General features: G+C 51.5%; 1 protein-coding gene and 1 non-coding gene across 3 annotated transcripts in view; one reads left to right on the top strand and one right to left on the bottom strand.

The window, feature by feature from the left end:
• The window catches only part of PKNOX2 (PBX/knotted 1 homeobox 2), a 184,956-nt gene that overhangs the window by 14,761 nt on the left and 155,403 nt on the right, over positions 1–14,792 (top strand). The window lies entirely within an intron of this gene.
• LOC121102968 lies at positions 10,427–10,530 on the bottom strand. The gene has a single exon (XR_005835125.1). It is a non-coding gene; the product is annotated as a U6 spliceosomal RNA (small nuclear RNA).

Raw genomic sequence — 14,792 nt, 5'->3', positions numbered from 1 at the left:
GATGATCTCCTGTTATGGGATCTTTTTCAGCTTATGTGTCCTAAGTTGTTCTTTCGTTCATTCATTCATTCATTCATTCATTCATTCAATTTGTTGTTTATTCATTTCTTTGTTCATTTGTTGTTCATTCAACAAATATTTATTGCCCGCGATGTTCAAGGATTATTCAGGATGGGAATGTGCCCTTTCGGAGCTTAGTGCGCGGTGAGAGAATAGAGACAGGTGACCAGTAAGCAAGCGATTCAAGTACAGTGTGTTAAGTGCTATCATCCGGCAAGGCTCACCCTGAGAGCCCCGAGGAGGGCGCCTAATAAAATCTTGCGAGGTCGAGGAGGGTTCCTCGAGAGAGGAGCTGTCTGGGTTGATACCTGAAGGATGAGGAGTTAGCCAAAAAACAAGGGAGTGGCTACAAGTGCTCAAGCTGAGGGAACTTCAGTAGCTGGGGGGGGCTTGGCAGGAGGGCAGAAACGCAGGATGTCCCATCTGACAGGAGCATGGTGTGGGACAGAGGCTGTGGTGAGGGCTTGGGCTGGAGACTGTGGAGCATCTTGAGGGCCAGACTTCCAAGGGGTGGGTGGTGACAGAAGAGTCTGAAGCAGGAGATTGATTTGGCCAGATCTGTGTCTCGGAAAGATCACTCTTGCTTCAATGTATGGAACAGATTAGAGGAAGGCGGGGCAGGGGGGGAAGCAAGGAGACCTTTTAGGAAGGTGTTACAAGAGACGATGCCCTGCCTAAAGGAAGGGGCAGTGGAGAAAGAGAACACTCTACACAGTTGTGAGGTGTTACAGGTGGAGAAGTGACAGGCTTGAAATGGAGGGTGGGGGTTGGTGAGGGTCAGGCTGCATCAGGGATGAGATCCCATTTTCTGGCTTGGGCATTTGGGTAAGTGTGTGGGGCGGGGGTGGTCCTGAAAACCGGGACAAGACAGTGTACTCCATGAAAAGTCCATGTAATTCCTCTGGATGTGGGACTGCCAGGCCCAAATCCCAGCAAATGCCAGGCAGCTTCGTCACTGCCCCCACCCCCACCCCTGTGCCTTCACCAACAGGGTCTGGGGGGTTGCATGTGTCGGCTCACTCCTTTAAGGGGTCCTACACAGCTGCGTCCGTAGAGCTCTTTAATGCACCTGTATGAGCAAAGCTTTGAGCTAAGTGGGTCACCCATTGCTCTGACTTCTGTCCCGGGCAACATAACCTAGATGAGGCCTTTGAGGATTGCTCAAGCAAGCTCCTCCGATAAAAGGCTGCCTCTTCCAAAATGTTTTTCATTTCATCATCAAGAAAGAGTAGGAAGGCCCTTCCTGATATGTTTGGGTTGGAAGTGAAGAATAATCTTTTACCATGTGGAGAATCAAGTATATCCAGAAGTGTTTTTATGCCTCCGAGGCATTTTTTTTAGGTTCCTGGAGGCTTGCCAGCAACAGTAGTGGTAATAGTAGCAAAAGCAGTAATAATGATTCCTCCATTTATCAAGGCCCGCTATGCACGTGCACATAGTATCTCATTTAGTCCTTGCAATAACCCTATGGGTGTAGCTATTATTGTTGGCTCTATTCTAAAGAGGAGGGAATGGAGGCCAAAAAGTAAGGCAGCAGGCTACCAGGACTCCCCTGCCTCTAGTTTCCCTCTCAGAGTCAAAGAAGAAGGGAGTCTGGCCAGACCAGAGCCAGTTTGGGGGTAGCTGAGTGCCAGGAGAAGTGGCTTAGCTCAGTCCCTCCACATGCTATTTTCCCTGCTGCTTTTCACACCTCCTGTTATGTATTACTTTTTGCAGTTTATATATCCTAACTCCTTCATTCGGTCCTTCGTTCAAGTCTACATGTCCTTCAAAGCCCCGCGCAAATGCCACTGACTCCTGGGCAGAGCCAGAACTTTCTTCCTCCCAGGATCCCAGAATACATACATTTCTCAATTATAGCTGCTGATCTGTAGTTATTTCTTCACACGTCTGTCACCTCAGCTCTACTTTGGTTTTTCCTTAGGAAGGGATTGAAGCTCACTCCTATTTCTATTCTTGGTACCCCTCACAGGGCCTGGCACACAGTAGGTTTTCTATGAATAAATATCTGCTATTAGGGATGCCAGGGTGCTTAGGAGGGAGGCTGGGGTCCAAGTAAAAGTGATCCCCTGTTCCCCTGTCCATTACAGAAGGAACAGGATGCCTAGAGATGCTGCAGATTGGGCTTGACGCCTCGGGGTGACCCCTGGTAATAAGGGGGAAGCCGTCAGGAACAAAAATCTCTCTTTGCGCTCTGGGAAAACGTGGGGCTTGAGGTAAGCGTTCCTCCAGGGCGGGAGGACTCAAGGAAGCGGGCGTTTAGCTGGATGTTTATTCTGATGAGGTGCTTATGTAACACCAGGCTTCCTGGGGCTCCCGGGACTGAAGAGAGCACACCCCAAGGAGACAAACAAATGGAGGCAGCAACCACTTGGGCTATTAGACAACTCAAGTGAAGAGGTGGACGCATCTGACATCTGCAAAAATTCAGCACCAGGGCAATTGCCAGGCAGCTCTTTACAAAGAATAAAACGTGTCTTTAAATAATCGAGTGCAAAAAGTCACCAATAGTTTTCCATCTCCCCAACTCTCGCTCCGACTGCCATTCCTCCAAGGCAGTGATGGGGTGCTGAGAGATTCTGACCTTGGGAGGGGCGAGGGGCCACGTATGTAGCAGCTCTCTCCTTGGCCAAAAGCATCAGGGCTCTGGTCTGAGGGCAATGAGGGCAGCAAGGGAAGAAAAGGGAGGAAGCCACGGGTCTTGGTCACTACCCAGCTGTGTGACCTTGGGCAAGTGGCTTACTCTTCTAAGCCTCAGTCTGTGCATCTGTAAGATGAAGAGATCCGTCAGCTCTGCCCTGCCTGACGTGCAGACTCATCTGAGGATCTGTGCCCTGGGGCCATGTGGATCATGACCCCTTTGTGATACTACCACTCATCCAAGTTGGGTAGCACAGAATCCTCTGCCTGCTCCGGCCAGCTCTCTCTCCTCCTCCACCTCCACAGCCGCATTGGGTGTCCCTGCCTCACTTTCACTGAGGACACAGATCTAGGTGAATTCCAAGTCTAAGGTCCCCTGGGGCTTTTGGAAACAATAGACAAGGCCTCCTGAGCCCAAGGGAAATGAGAAACTGACCTGCTTGCGGCGGAACAACGGGAAATTTGGGATCCTAGAATGGAGCTCGGCAGAACATTACTTTGTTCATTTCATAAACATTTATTGAGGACCTTCCAGGGCCCAGGCATTGTGCTAGATATTGAGGCTATAACAGTGCATACACAACCCCTCTCTGTTCAGGATTTACAGTTCTAGCAGATATTCCAGGCCAGTGCCCCACTCTTCTCCATTTTATAGATGACTGAGAAAATAAGGCCTGGGAGAGGAAATAACTATCCCAAGATCATACATCCAGTTAGTGGACTTGGTGGTATCAAAACCCACATTGTGACGATGAAAATAAGCTAATCCAGGCTGAGGACTCAGAGCCACGCCTGGTACCTACCCGGTCACTCTACATGTGTTTCTGTTATGTTTCCAGACTCTGGGAGCATTTCCCTTTGTCCCACAGCCCCTCATTGGCCAAGCTCCAGCCTCCTTCTTATCTTGAGGCCAGGTGTTTTAGATGTGACTGGGCCACCCCCAGGGTGAGATTGAGAAAGGGAAGAGGAAGATGGGCCTGGGCATTTTATTCTTCCGTTCAGCCAATGCTTATTATGGAGAACTTGCCACATGCCTGGCACTTTGGCCACATTGCTGAACAACCCTGACACACCCCCTACCCTTAAGGAATTTATATTTTAGTGGGAAAGGGGGGTGGGCAATGAACCCTACATAAACCAGATATTTTCAGAATGAGATGAGGGTTATGGAAATTGTGTTCAGGATGGTAGACTACAGATTAACCAGGATGGTGGGTTAGGGGGTGATGATGAAGGAGGGGTGGGAACTGGGGGGCAGGTTTTGTTCACCTCTGGAAACTGCAGGGAGGCAGGATTTTGGTGAGTCTCTGCACTGCTCGAACATACGAGAGCCTCTAAAGCTCAGCATCCCAAATAAATGTATCAATACTGAGATTGCCTCTCCCTGCCACCCCCAGCCCCCAGCAGTGGGTAATACATCCAGTCTAGACTCAGTTTTCCCTAGGATCCCCTTGGAGGTCTCAGTGGCCTCCCTCCATTACAACTTGGAATCTACAATCTGTGAAATGGGGAACTTAGCCTACCCAGGAACCAATTTCCAGAATGATAGGAGTGAAGCCTCCAGTCCTGAGGAACCACAGAAAATATTTCATTCCAGGGCAGTGGCAACCACTGGGGACTAGAGCAGCATTCCCATCTCCTATGCAGGGAAAATCTACTCTTCCTTCCCCCCAGGCCCCTCAGCAGTCTGGGCACCTGCTTGTCTAGGGATCAAAGACTTCCTCTGGACTTACATGACCCTGTGTCCAGTCAGCAGGGGAGCCCTCGAGTGGGTGGCCCCAACACTGGCACCCTAAGACACCATCACCAAGGGACTGGGATCTCCCAGGCCATCTCATGGTTAGGGATCACCTGGCCTCGGTCTTGCTGTACTTCAGGATTCAACAAAGTCAGGGGCCTTCCTAGGGGCTTAGACAAGGCAAAAATCCAAGCAAACCTAGACCATGGTTTTGGTTTCTTACACTCCTGCATATGCCTGGGACCACAAAAGGTCATCTTGCCCATCCCCCTGTCTCTAGGCAGGACTGTACTTAACCAACCGATCGACCAAACAGATGAAAATCTCCCCTGTTTCTAGGAATTACCATTCACAAAGAATAAAGGGGGAATCCAAAGAGGAAGGAAATGGATTAGTGGCTGGGGTGCCATGTTCCTGGGCAAGTTCAGGAGAGAGGAAGCCAGGCCTTGGAGTCTTGGGACTGGGTTTCTGGATGTGGAACTCCACTGAATCCGTCTCTCCCGACGTCCATCAGAAGCATCCTTAAAAGAGAGATTTGACTCAGAATGAAGAGTCCTCTCTCCTCTCAGTCTCTTCCCCCACTGCCCTGAACCCTGGCAGGTCACCTCAGGGACAAACGCAGGAAGAACCAAAACATTCTCAACCTGATGGTACTCAACTCTGTGTGTGTGTGTGTGTGTGTGTGTGTGTGTGTGTGTGTGTGTGTGTGTGTGTTTGGGGTAGGGGAGAGGGGAGCAGGCCAGAGATTCCATCCAGTAAGTACCCCGGTGCTCACTAAGCCAGTCCTGGGGCTGACAGACCCCAGGCTCCCCAAGGAGGCCTACCCACTTAGCTCTGAAGATGGGTTGTCAGCTGAGCCTCCCCTACCAGCATCCCTGATCCTCACGCCCCAATCCTCAGAGCTCTCTTTTTGTCCACCAATCCCCAGACTTGGTAGCCCTCGAGAGATGCTTTCTTCCCAGGTGGTTGGCCACTTCCTGGTTTCTCAGCAGATAAAGCCCACTGCTCTTCTCCGGCTCAGCTGATGGAGTGGTTGCAAATTTCTTAGTAATGATCTTCCTTCAGGAGCAGGGGAGACAGAGGAGCTGCCGCTGCTGCTGCCTCGGCTGCTGCCAACATCAAAGCTTTCCATGTGGCTTTGGTAGAATGTTAAGAATTGCGAGATAATTAAGTTGCATTTCTGTGCAATGTTTACTGTTGCTCTCAACCAATCACTATTCCATAGGGGCTAATCTGTGTAGGGTTTTTTTTTTCCTTTGCAGTGCCTGTTTGTACCACATTCTTCATTATGCTTCAGTTACAATTTTAATTTTACTATTATTAAATCTTCCCCAAAGCTGTATTATTCTGCGCCTCTGAGCTGGAATTCCTGATTTGGGGACTGTTTGCATCTGGGCCTGTTCACAAATGATTGTTCTTGTTTACAAAAGAACATCCATTAAAACTCAGCACTGGAGGAATCCTGGCTCCCTTCCCACCTCCCTGCCCCAGCTCACCTGGTTGTAGGAGGTAGGGGAGAGGGGAGACAGGGAGTAGAAGGGATCTGGCAATTGCCGAGATTTTGCTCCTGAAAGAGGATCTTCGTGTCCTGCAGTGGCCAAGGGCGTGGATAGGAAGTTGAGTGCATGGGAGCCGGGCAGTGAGCTGGAGGCTTCATTTTCATACCGATAGTCAAGGGCTCCGTGTTTCTTTGTAGCCAGACAGCGTAGCCTGATGGTTAGGAGCATGGGTATTGGAATCAGATCTGGGTTAGAAACCCAACTTCTTCACTTACTAGGTATGTGACATGGGGAGTTCAGTAACACCTCGTGGCCTCAGTTTTCTTGCTTTAAAAAGGAGGAGGAAGATGATGATACTGCCCCCAAGGTAAGGGTGAAAACGGGTAAATGTTTTAGAATGGGGCACTCCAGATGGTAAGGATGTCAAGGGTAGGTGAAGTTATGGTCCTATCGTAATGATATTTCTGTCATTCTACCTCCTGTCTGCTTTGCTCCCTCCGTCACCCATCTGAAGCTTGCTTGCTCACTTGGCTTTGCCTAGGCCTGCCTCTCAGCTCATCACTCCTAAGCGAGTGGAGTGGGATAGGAAGCACTTTCCATATGTTCTCAACGACTTGGGAAGTGGTAGGAATTGGTCACTCCTGGGGGCCTGAGTTTGCAGGCAGAATGAGACCCTGCCCCAGATGAAGGTGGCCAGCCTCAGGGTTTGGAGAGCTCGGAGCCAGCTGCCCCCTCCCACTGCCGAGCTGGGTGGCTGGGCCTGGCACAGCCCACTCAGCCAGTCTCTCCAGCTCTCCAGTCCACACCCACCCTGGCGTCCCTGCAGTTTCGACTTCCTCCCAGAGGTCCTGGGTCTTCTTTCCTCCTCTGTTACCCCGTTCCCCCATGCCGCCACGCACACACTAAAACCATAACTTTTTTCCCCGTTCCCATTATCTCTAACCCATATACTCCAGGAAGTTTAATTTGTTCTCGGTAGTAATCACCATTAACTAGAAATTGTCTTTCTCTGTGTAAACACGTCATTAGTGAAGCTGGTTTTCTGCAGGGTCCAGATTTCATTTTTATTAAAATGAAACACTTTCAGGCGCCTCACTGTGTCCAAGGAGAGAGAGTATAATTTTAACCCATTGGGTTGGCCACAGATAATTGGGCTGGCATTTGATTGGACGATTAGGGAAATATCTCCTTTGCATGCAGTATAATTTGCATTTTTTTCCCACTTATATGAAGCTAAGTCATGCTTTCGTACACAGGCAGTTTTAATGAGCATTATAAATCCTAATGAATATATTTTCATGTTCATTTTATTGGCTTGTTTTTATTACTAGAGGTCTGAAAAACAGGGCCAGTGAGGGAGCCGCCAAAGAAATGGCAAGGAGAGGAGCCCCGTGGCAGCCTTGCTCCCCTCCTTCCTGCCTCCCCTGGCTGCCAGGGGGTAGAGGGCTCTGGCTGAGGTGGGAGGGGGGTCAGAGGGGTCATCCCGACTCTCTTTGACCCTCTTTAACCCAAAGCAGAAGTTGCTTGGGGCCCCAGGGGATGCAGAGAATGTGTCCCTCCCGCCTCCCCCACCCTGGGGCCCACAGAGCTCCTGCTGCAGCCTGGCCTCTCCTCTGCAGCCTGAGAACTGTCAGAGCCCTGAACCCTACTTCATCTTGGCCCGGAACGGAACAGGCAGTGAAGTACTTCTGCACAGGGTCTGGCACGTTCTAGGAACTCCTTGCAGGTTGGCCAAACAGAATCAGCTTGAATTCTGATTCATAAGGAGTTACCGTCATCAGAGCACTGGTTTGCAAACATGGCCCTAAAAGGCAGTTAACGAGTGCAGAAAGCACAGCTCCCTCCTGGAAGATTCGGAAGGTACATCAATATCTTAGGCCTCAGAACATCATTATGAATATCAGCGGTTTTGGCGTTCTGCTTCTCTCCCCATTCATTTGTGAATCCGTTCATTGAATAAACATGGCGGGGTGGGGGGCCCTTCTGTGTTCTAGGCACTGAGCCAGGACACATACAAAGTGGTCCCTAAAATCTCTCCCAGCTCCAACATTTAAAAAATTCCTGCAATAAGTGACCAGTCAAGTAACCTTTTTGTTCCAGCTTGTGGCTCTGGTTCTGAATCACTGTCTGTAACCAGGAATTTGATCTCTTTCCATCGGGCCCCCTAAGACCCTCTGTTGCGCCTGGGCCCTCATGCCCCAGTGCGTCAGTGCTCACAGGCATCTGCCAGACCAGGCCTTTTGTGCTTGTCTCCACACACTGAGCCTGGCCCTGCGGATTCCCCTGCTTGACCCTTTGCCTTTTGTTCCAGCTGAAGGGCATCCTTGGCATGTCCCCCTCTCAGGACCCTGGGGAGGGCCCACCTTCCCTGGCTTCCAAGGACCAAGCAGCTCTTGGCCACGGGCCCTACCGTGGGGAGCCTGGCTGGAGGCCTGTCTGGTCTCCTGTGCTATGTGCCCACTGCCCTCCTTCCGCAAAACCTGCTCTCTGCTGACGGTTCCAACCCACTCCTCATCCCCAACCCCTTTTCTTTCTGTTTGTTTTTTCATCAGAAAGATGTTTGCTGCTTATATAGGTTGGGGATTTTAACGATGTTTCAGAAGTAAGTTCAACTTAAAACTAGTTCAGTGCCCTTTGGCACCATCTCTTCAAAATGGCAGCTCGGCACTTCGGGGCGACCTTCCCTGTGGAAGCAGGCAGTCACCTGGGCTTTGGCTGCATCTTCTCCCACCCCCACCACCACTCACACAGACACAGCTGAACGTGTCTCGCTGGGCCCTTCCAGGCAACTAGGGCAATGTTATGCTTTCTGGCTGTACAGAGACGATTACTGATCAACTCCCAGGTACTAGCTTCTGTAAGAAATGGGAAGCGACAGAGAGGCCCCGTGGCATAGTGGGAAGGTGCTGGCCCACACTGGAAGACCTTGGTTGATTCTGGCTTTGTTGCTTTCAAACGCATGAGCTCAGGTCAACTTCTCACTTCTCTGGGTCTTTTTCTCCTCATCTGACACACGGGAATAATAATCCCCACCCAGGTCACAGGGGGTGGGGCAGATTTAAATGAAATAATGGTCGTGGGCACTGTAAACACCCGTCGTCATTATTCAGGCTGAATGTGACCAAGTCCCAGAGTGATTCAGACCATGGTCCTGGGTCATGGCCCATTTCTCACCTTGGAAGAGCTGGTGAGAGGGTAAAAAGATGCTTGCTGTCAGGAGGGGATGTTGGGTGTTTGTGTATCTGTCTTTATCAAGAAGGAGAGATAGAAGGAAGCTCCGGTTAGAGTTTCACCATTGGCACGGTTTAAGAGGTCTGATTTTTACCCTCGCCACCACAGTTTGCTCACACACCCATCACTGCCAAGTGAGTGCCTGCACTTGGCCTCAAGAAACGGGCAGGACTCGGGGAGCTCAGTCTGTTATGCGTCTAACTCTCGATTTCACCTCAGTTCATGATCTCAGGGTCATGTGATCGAGCTCCACATCCATGAAGCCTGCTTAAGACTCTCTCCCTCTCCCTCTGCCCCTCCCCACCCCGCCCTCCCTCTCCCTCTCTTGGAAGGAAGGAAGGAAGAAAGGAAGGAAGGGAGGGAGGGAGGAAGGAAATGGGCAGGACTCTCCCAGTGCCTCGGCCTCCATTGTGTCTGCACGCAGGGTGCTCTGTTGCTGAGAAACCACTGTGTCACATGGTAGGTCAGTTTTGTCTTCTTTTAAGACTGCAAACTTCTTCTGGACAGGGGCCCTTGTCCAAGACTTTTTCCACATGCCCCCTCTTTACATACAGTCAACTGCTCAAAAAATACCTTTTGATGCCCTCACTGGCCGGGGCAGGCTCCAGGCACCTCTTAGCCAGCGCATCTCACCCCCAAGTCAACGCTAAGTGTCTGTAACTGACAGTTGGTCTTGCTTAGAAGGTGGAGAAGTGGGCCAGAGGAGTAGGACATTAGCTTCGATGCTGTTCTTGTTGAGTCTGCAAACCCGATAGAAATCGCTCACCTGAGATACCAGATTGCCTTCTTTTTTTAAATTATTTTGTTATGTTAGTCACCATACAGTACATCATTAGTTTTTGATGTAGTTTTCCATGATTCATTGTTTGCGTGTAACACCCGGTGCTCCGTGCAATACGTGCCCTCCTTAATACCCGTCACCGGGCTACCCCAGTCCCCCACCCCCCTCCCCTCTGAAGCCCTCAGTCTCTTTCCTGGAGTCCATAGTCTGTCATGGTTCATCTCCCCCTCCGATTCCCGCCCCCCTTCATTTTTCCCTTCCTTTTCTAATGTCCTCCATGCTATTCCTTATGTTCTCATGTAAGTGAAACCATATGATAATTGTCTTTCTCTGCTTGACTTACTTCACTTAGCATAATCCCCTCCAGTTCCATCCATGTCGACGCAAATGGTGGGTATTCATCCTTTCTGATGGCTGAGTAATATTCCATTGTATATATGAACCACATCTTCTTTATCCATTCGTCTGTTGAAGGGCAAAAATATGGAACGCTTCACAAATTTGTGTGTCATCCTTGCGCAGGGGCCATGCTAATCTCTGTATCGTTCCAATTTTAGTATATGTGCTGCCAAAGCAAGCACCAGGTTGCCTTTTAAAAAAGTGGTGAAATGCAAAAGCGAGCTGCTGGCCCGGTGCAGAACTAGGGCTTCAGTTATGGAGTGTAATGATGTTGGCTCATTCCGGAGCTGTGCCAGGAGTCTCGTGTCGGTGGAGCAAAGCCTCTGTAAAGAGAGCAACTTCCCAACAGCTCAAGAGGGTGACAGGATCCAGAGCAGCCCTCCAGCCACCTGTGACCAACTCTTTGATGGTGGCTGGAGGGGAAGAATATGAAAAAGGGTGTTCATTCATTAGGAGCAGTGAGATTGGGTTCTGGAGGAAGAAGGGGGCCATCTGCTCACAAGGCATTGCCTTGGGCCCCTGTTCTAGATGAGGAAGGGCAGCCAAAGAGGGAGCAGGCCCAAGTCTCCTTTGAGAGGTGGGGATGAGGGTCAGAGCAAACCCGGTATGAGGCCAGATGTACAGGGAATGGCAGGCAGCTGGTGTTCCGGCTGCTGTGAGGGATGGCTGGCCGATGGGGCTGCCCCAGGGAGAACCATCTCTCCTCTCTGGCTGGGGGATGTTTGTTTAGAGTCCCAGGTGCAGATTAGCCTGGTCTGTCTTGCAGCTTCACACTGCAGAAGGGAGGCTGGTTGGTGTGTTTGCTTTAGGCCACTTGGGGAGCTCAAGGCATGATGGGATGGCAGGAGATGCCTCCTTGAAACCTATTTTAATGCCCCCCCCCCACTGACCCCTGCCCCTTCTCTGCTCCCTTCTCTTTGTGGGGAGTCCTCGGCAGGCCTGTCTTTGTTTGGGGGAAGGAATACTCCACCAAGCCTCTCCTGTCCCATTCCCGGTACCTCGTTACCTCTCTCCTCTAACTTTCCCTGCCTCTCTAGCTCTCCAGCTCCCTTTCCTGCTATTCCCCACTGCTCCCAGCTCACTCTCCTTTTCTTCTTCATGTACCCGTCTTTCTGTGGTCAGCTTTGGGTGCACCCTTTGTTCAGTGATGCCCCCTTACCCTCTATGGGGCATCCCGCAGTGATGCCTGGTTAGATGCTTCCCGTCTGCGCTGAGCCCACGACTCTACAGTGGGCACTCAGTTGGTGCAGGGAGGGCCGAAAGCAACTCTGTCGTGCCCTGGTTGTGTGACTGGGCACCAATCCCCCCTCGTCTGCGGGCCTCGGTTTCCCCAGAAATGCGATGGGGAGGATGCGCCCTGCTTCATAAAAGACCTCCTCTCCCTGGAGTCAAGCTCTGCTCCCCTCCCCCACCCTCACCCCCTCCTGCCTGGGTAGACTTGGCCGCTCCCTTCCTGGCTGGAGCAGGGGGAAGGCTGTGCTGGGCTTGGGGGTGGGGGCAAATGGAGGGGAGCTGCTGCCGGGACTAGTTTAGGCAAACAGCAGGGACTGCTGGCGGAGGCTCCAGCCCCCACTTAACGCTGTAACAGCTGCAGTCCAGCTGCTGGCATCCCTGCTGGGGGAGCGTGCTAAACCTCTCCGGGGTCAGCACTGTGGTATGTCGGTTTCCATAGCAACCAGCCAACGGGCCACTTTCTCAGAACAATTCCCCTACTCAGCCGGGTTCTGGACTTAGCTCAGCCCAAGGGCATGTGGCTGAGGAGCAAAGCAGGAGGGGGAGAGGCTGCCCGAGGGCCAGACTGGGCCCCACAGAAGTGGCTATCTCGAGCCTTTGCACAAAGGGCATGGACCAGAGGACAAGACAAGCAGACGATCTTTCTGTCCTGGCTCTCCCTCGCCCCCTCTCTCTGCTCCCCCCGCAACCCCTACCCATCCACAGACCGCCCAGCTTGGCCTGGTTGGAAGAAGTGTCAGGTCTTTGTCTGGATCTGGACAACAGCTGCCTTGGCTGGGCTCAGAGCTGGGAGGAGATAGTCCCAGAATGATGTATAATGGGAGGGGGAGGGGGCCTCCATCTCTGCACTCTCCTTCCAGCTCTTCCTGGCCCATTGGAATCCTGTTCGCCCCACCCCCAGTAACCTCAACAAAGCTGGGGTTATAATCGGTCCTCTCCCCATTTTTAGAGGGTGGGAAAGGTCACCTTTCTCAAGCCCCTTAGGAATAAACTCCCTGAACCTGAGAGGTTAGTGCCTTGCCTGACCTTTTCAGAAAGGCAGACTCATGGGAGGAGAGGAAGCAGACTAGGAGCTACCTACCAGGGGACCTTGATCCGTTTCTGGATGGCATGGTGGGGGGGTTCTGGGGCTGGGGAGTGGAGGGGTGGGCATCACTCCCCGGCCCTCTCCACTCTCCCTGGTTGAGCTCCCTGTTTAGCTGCAAAAACACTGATAGGTGTCAGCTCTTTCCCCAGCTCTTTTAGAAGGCAGCTCAGGCTACTGTGGACTTGGGGGCCCTGGGACTTTGTCACTGGACAGGAGTTCATTTCCAGGAAGGAGCCGTTAGCAAATGGGGAAACTGAGGTCAAGGATAGTGTCTCTGAGTAGGCCTAATATCTGCAGGGTTGGGCCTGGGGGCTGGGATGTGGCATCCTGGGTGTTCCCTGCTAAGACCTGGGGAGGCATAGAGTATTCTCGGGGTGACCTGTCTAGCTGTTTTGCTCCTCTACTCTGTTAAATGGTTCCTCACTTTTAAGGGGCCTAGTTCTTCATTCCCCTCCCCTCGCCCCATTAAAAGGAGGGGACAGGTGTCCTTTCTTCCATGCACCACAGCTGCAGCAGGGCACATTTTCCCTAATCCCTGGAAACAGGTGTGGAGTGATTCTCAACCCCCGAGGGATGAGGGGCATTCAGGAAGGTGGCCAATTTTAGAAGCTGCAGATTCCCATCCTCCTCTGGCCCCATCTGTGAAATGGGAGAGTTGCCTTAAACTAGCACTTCCCAAAGTGGACCCTGTAGCAAAGAGGGCTCTGTGGGGAGAAAATGAGTTCCAAAGCCAAGCAAGTTTGGGTAAAGCTGCATTAACACCCCCTTTTAAAGAGTCATAGGACTTGTTATAATTTTCAAGATTTTAAGAAGTCCAGCACTAAAGGAAACCCAGTGTAACCTAGAGCCTCCTCAGCATGAATGACCGTGGCACCCTTGTTTCGAGTAGTGTGAACAAAGCCACCCTGGCAAACACCAGCCTCTACAAGAAGTTCCAGAGCTTTTCTCTGTCCAGGGTTGTCATCCCCATCTAACATGCCCACAGCACTTCCCAGCACCACAGGTGGCCCCATAACAAGCCTCCCCTTGTTTCCCTGCTCTTGGGTGGGAGGCACACCGACACTGGTTTCTGCACTCCTGCCCTCCTCCACCACCTCACTCTGGCTGGCCTCTCAGCTTTGCTCAGCTTATCTCCATTCCAGTTGGAGACACTGGTGTCTGGGGCAGGGAGAGGCCTTGCCCTAGATGTTCAAAGAGTCAGGGCAGAGCTGGGGAAGCAGTAAGGGCTGTCTCAGGTTTCCCGTGGGTGTGAAACCCTCACAGCTTCACCCTCCACCCCAACTGCCCCCGGGGTGTCTGCGGGTCATCTGCGGTTTTACTGCTTTGAAAAGTGAGGCAATGCTTCTAGAGCAAAGAGAGGAGAAAATTCTCGCTGCCAAGTATCTAGGAAGAAGACCCTGAATGAAGAAGCTTCAAAAATGAAAAGTGCCCCTCTCCTCTCCACTCTCTCAACTGTCAGAAATAACACCTCACGTCCTCCAGCCTTTAAACTTTCCAAAGGCCTTGCATGTACACGAGCTCATCCGCCCATGAGGAGAGAGCTGCGACGTGGCCGAGTGCGTGGGGGCCGCAGAGCAGAACACCTGGGCTCCAGCCCAGACCCATGACTGACAGGGTCTCTGCCCACAGGTGGGCCACTTCGGCCTTCTGCCCTAGTGTCGCATCTCTCAGAGGCAAGAAGAGTTCCTTTCTCGCAGGGTTCTTGTGAGAATGGAGTGACACTGTAAATGTGGTAATGGCTGGTGTGCGCATGGACGAGAGGCTCCCTAAGCATAGCTTAGGAGAATTAAACCCCAACTAAGTAAGATTTCTCTTAGTTTGGAAAGGAGAAAACCGACACTCAAACGAAGTAAGTGACTTGTCTGAGGTCACACACTGATCCGTCCCCTGACCCCCAATTCTTCACTTTCCCACTTTACCTCATTTCAGGAAAATGTTCTGAGGTGGGCCTGTATCTCATTTTTTCAGGGCTTTTAACAACTGTGATTCCCTTTGCTCTTGAACTTCTTGCTCATGAAAATAGGATACTTGCATGAGAGAGACTGCAAGACAGACCTGCTTTTTTTGGAGGGGTTGGGTAGGGAGCGTAGAGGTGGGAAGGGGGTATCAGTTCCTTTGAAAACC

The sequence above is a fragment of the Ursus maritimus genome, unplaced genomic scaffold, assembly GCF_017311325.1.
Source record: "Ursus maritimus isolate PB19 unplaced genomic scaffold, ASM1731132v1 scaffold_16, whole genome shotgun sequence".
Lineage (NCBI taxonomy): Eukaryota > Metazoa > Chordata > Mammalia > Carnivora > Ursidae > Ursus > Ursus maritimus.
The sequence above is the reverse complement of the archived record's forward strand: the minus strand, read 5'-3'. Positions and strand labels throughout refer to the sequence as shown.